The sequence below is a fragment of the Miscanthus floridulus genome, chromosome 9 (assembly GCF_019320115.1).
Source record: "Miscanthus floridulus cultivar M001 chromosome 9, ASM1932011v1, whole genome shotgun sequence".
Classification (NCBI taxonomy): domain Eukaryota; kingdom Viridiplantae; phylum Streptophyta; class Magnoliopsida; order Poales; family Poaceae; genus Miscanthus; species Miscanthus floridulus.
In genome coordinates, this window is record NC_089588.1 from 116,856,496 (window position 1) to 116,861,249 (window position 4,754).

At 44.1% G+C, this 4,754-nt stretch overlaps 1 pseudogene; it reads right to left on the bottom strand.

Annotated features, from left to right (window-relative positions):
- Window positions 1-271: 271 nt before the first annotated feature.
- On the bottom strand, window positions 272-4,474 carry LOC136482739 (disease resistance protein RGA5-like; annotated as a pseudogene).
- Window positions 4,475-4,754: the final 280 nt, after the last annotated feature.

Below are 4,754 nucleotides of genomic sequence, written 5' to 3' on the forward strand. Positions count from 1 at the left end.
TCACTAAAGCTGGTAGTTGTAACTGAAAATGTGTGTTCGATGCATTTAGGAGTAGGACAATCCCATTTCTCTCTGGCTCTACTACTATCTTATGTGGTACTGGTACATCGCATTGAAAAGGCCGGAGAGGAAGTCCACAGGGGGTCAGTCAAACAAGCCCTAAAGAGAGGTCATCTATTCATTGATGCAAACATTTTAAACTCTAGGTGACTATATAGTACAGATTATGTAGTGACTATATATCGAGTACCATTGTTGGCAGCATATATAGTGCAAAAGAAAAAAAACTGCCCCTGTTCATGACACGCATCATAGTTTCCAAATATATTCGGGTAATGGATCGAGTATATGTAATCAATATCTCCAAAATGCCTTTACAATACATGAAATTAAAGGGGAAACCGGAACAGGAACAGTGCTCCACCACTTGCTTGACCACACAGCTTGTGCCGCTCCTCCGTGTCCACCAACACAGCGTGGCTGGGGCGGGAGGACACACCAACACAGCCGGCCCTGAGGCGGCTGCTTGTAGACGAGCGCATGCGTTGTTCTCGTGCACAACAAAAGAAGACCAGCTGTAGAATATATAATTTGCACCAATTACAGGCTATACTCAGAACCAAGAACTGCTACGATACGGGGAAAAACATGCATGCAGCGAACAAGTCATGAGTGCACTAATTAACAGCAGTAGAAGATGCATGCATTCTGTAGAATAAAAAGGAGTGATCGAGTACGTACAGGCATTCAGCTTATAAAAAAAATTATTAACGGAAGGGTGGTTGGGGTGGTCATCCGCCTCTTGTCTCAGCTTCTCTTTCACTTTCATTTCCATCTCCTCGTCGATCTTTTCCTTTCCTCGATCAAGACACACTCGGAATTAGGGACGGGAGGTGGTCCAAGGTCAGGTCATCGGTACTAAATTCACCTTGGAAGAAATCCTGTGGGCGGATAGCGAATCTAAACTCTTCAAGCCTGGGCATAGCTCCTCGGGGGAACATAGACGGCACTGCTTGAAAACCATAGAATATGCACGTTCTTGCACAGGGGAACGCATCAGGGCCCACCATAAACCTTTCCAGCACTTGTATGTTGTTACCAGGCACACTCACTTCTAGAAAACAAAGAGCCTGCAGCATCCCGAGGACTTGGATGTCCTCCCTTCGCACCTGAGCCACCCATATCAGGAGGGAGGATAGGAGGAGAAGCGATCCAGGATTGATCCATGTGGGCAACGAACTAGTGTCACGAATAAGAAGATAGAACAGGTTGCCTTGGGACTCCAGCGAGCCTTCAAGATTGATCACCCCGGTTTTTGAGCTTATTATTGCTAGATGTCGGATGTTTTGCAGTTTACCTAGGGACTCCACTAAAGCTTTGCAAATGCCCTCATCACATCCTGCTTCCTTGTCCAATTCTAGGAAGACAGTAAGGATCCTCAGTTGCGTCAGATGGCCTAGCTCTTCTGCAATGTGCGCAGAATCAATTGCACACCATAACACTTCTAAGGATGTTAGATTCCTCAATCCATTTGACAGACATATAGCCCAATTAAGACCCAGGCACATCAGTCGTCTTAGCCCAACAATACTCGATGGCAATTCTTTTATACTAGTTTCAAATAGGTCTAATGTCTGCATAAACTGTAGCTTCCCTATCTCTAATGGGAGCTCACCAGCATATCTAGTACCTCTTAGCCCTAGATACCTCAGGTGAAATAAGTACCCAACAAAACTCAAACTTGGAAGGTCCTCAAGGTTGCAGTCTTCTAGATCCAATACACGAAGAAGATGAAGACATGAAAGGGATGGCATCAATTTAATTATGGCATCACCGAAGATAGTAAGTGACCTTAGTTTCATGTTCATTATTGTAGGCCAAGTAGTATTGTGGAGGGACAACCTGTGAACCTTGCTTCCCCAAGAAGGTGCCGTCTGCTTCGCATCACCTAGTATTGTTGCAACAAAACTTTCTTCTCTTGATATGAACAAATGAGGTCAAGCACCGTATCATGCACACGACAAGTCTCAAGCATACCTGACTCATCATCCTTTGCTAGTTGGATTAGGCTTCTGTTTATAAGCTCATAGAAGTAACTCACTCCAAGCTCAATTGAACTTTGCCCCCCTTCTCCAGGTGAAAGAAAACCTTCAGCTATCCACCGGCATATCAGTCGTCCAATGTCAATCTCATAGTCTTCTGGAAATACACTTAAGTATAATAAGCAGGTCTTCAGATGAGCTGGTAGATCATAATAGCTAAGAGATAATATCTTTCTCATGTTTTCCATATCAGAGTTGCCTCCAAGTCCGGAACCAATAGACTCACAAAACTCATACCACTCTTTTATATTTCCCAACTTATTTGCCAAAAAACTTGATGTGGTAATGATAGCTAATGGCACGCCTCCACATTTCTTAATTATGCCTTCAGATATTTCCACAAATTTTTTAGGACATTTCTGTTCAGAGCCAAATATTGTCCCATAGAATAATTCTTTAGAACTCTCATAGGGAAGGGGTTCCATGTTATAAGAACAACCAACTTTCATGGCAACATCATGCTTGCGGGTAGTTATGACTATTTTGCTTCCCAAGCCATTGTCATACAGAGCATATCTTATTATGTTCCACGATGGTACATCCCATATGTCATCAATAACAATGAAGTACCTATAAGCATGGAAATGAAGGAGCCATATATTTTCATGAAAAATACATAATAACTCATTCAAGATGACACGAATTGTTGGATAGAGGGAAAAAACATTCGAAAATACTATCCAGGGATTAGATAAGAACAAAAAGAAATGAAAACTAAAATACTTAATTTTGTAATAGATTCAATCTGCATGTTATAGATTTCTGAAATGATTGTTCAACTTGTAATATAAATTAAAAGGCTCTAAGTAAGAATATGACTACGTCTTATCCTTGAGGAACTCTCGAAGTTCATCGATTAGCTGCCTTTCATCCAATATAGTTAAATTAAATTCCTTCGTATAATTCGACTTGTCAAAAGCAATGAGAATATCCTTTAACACTTTCTTCAAATCTGGATTCTGGCCAACTGGAACAAAAGCCTTGAAACGGACATCCCGACTAAGATTCTCATGCATACACAGCTTTAGCAAGAGTAGTCTTGCCTAACCCACCAAACCCAACAATACAGACTATCTTCGTCTCCATGTCTTCCGCTACTGATGTCAGCATTTTTATGACCTTATCCCTTGGCTTTCCTATGCCCACCAGCTGTGACACTTTTGTGTACAGAGTCAAGAGCCGTGGATCAATAATTGTTGTAGCAGCAAGCTTGGCGACAAGATCATCGACCCTGTACCTGGCACGCCGGTCTGTCACCTCCTGAAGTTGTCTACGATGGCGCACGAAATTTCACGGCGAGCCTTGCCCTTGCTGAACAGATCTCCCATCTTCTTCATGGCATGTTTGAGTCTGCTCAGATCAGCCTGTTCATGGCCGTCGACACGAACGAGGAAGGTGTCGAGTATGTCTTCCATGTCGTAGGACGCCTCCCTGACATCGCGTGCCCAGACCTTGACCTGCTCGTCGAGCTGGTCCCATGGCACAGCCGCCACCTTGCGGAGTGCGGCGTGCATGCTCTTAAGCTCCTGGGAGAGGGACTGGACACCCTGACGCCCTTCTGGAGCTTGTACTCGTCCTTGAGCAGCTCCAGCAGCTTGTAGGGGAGCAAGCCCAACGCACCCGTGACCAAGTCCATACTCAGGGGCTCACAAGATGATTAACCAATCACTATATTATGCTGGCAATTTGATAGGTTGCAAAGTTGTAGTGTGTTATGGGGATGCAAGTCACCAAGTGCTTGTAGAGTTCTCTTGTGTGTTCCAGTTGCTATCCCCCTCCGCTTGTTTTTTTTCTTCAGTGCAACAACAGATCAAACTGTAACAAGTAAACGAAATTGAATGTTCGACCGATCCGAAAAATAGACTAAGGACAAATGTTTATAGTTCAACAACAAAGACTTGAACCTAATTAATATTTTTTTTTTATCAATAACCTAATTAATAAAATTTGTTCAGCTAAGTAAGATGGTCCTGTTTCAGCTCAAAGTAGAAACATACTTAGGAGTTAGGAGTGTTCTCCCAAAGAAAAAGCTTCAACTCACCAGGTGGCCGTGGGAGGAGCTGGAGATGAGTTGCATCGATGGTCGGCTAAGACATGGAGCACGACCAGCTTGTTATGCTGCACTATGGCCAGGGATAAGAGCGGCCGAGATAATAAAGACTTGAACCTAAAATTTGTTCGAAGCTAAGTAAGACGTTTCTGTTTCAACTGAAAATGGTAAGTATTTTTTCCAAATGATGAGAAATGCATCTACTCACCACGTACGGTTTAGAGCCCACCAAGCAGGCTGCGGCCAGCGATCCAGACAGAGGACTTGCGTCGATGTGTGCCTGAGACCAAGAGCGCACGCGCCGGCTGAAAACACAAAGGGCATGCACTCCGTGGTTCCTATGCAAGCTTCCTCTCTTATAGGCATCCACTTCCCGTCCATGTAATTGATGCAGAGGCAGCACATGTGCCATCCCAGTGACTGCACATGTACTACACCGACGACTTGACTCAGCTGCCGCAAGGGACGTCAAGGTCTACTCGGACCACAGCGACGGCCGTACACCGCTGCTGGCAGGGTCCCTTCTTGGTCGGCTCCATGCATGCCTCCGTTATTATATAAATTTGGCGAAACTTGAGATGCTTTGACTCTCCAAGAAAGTT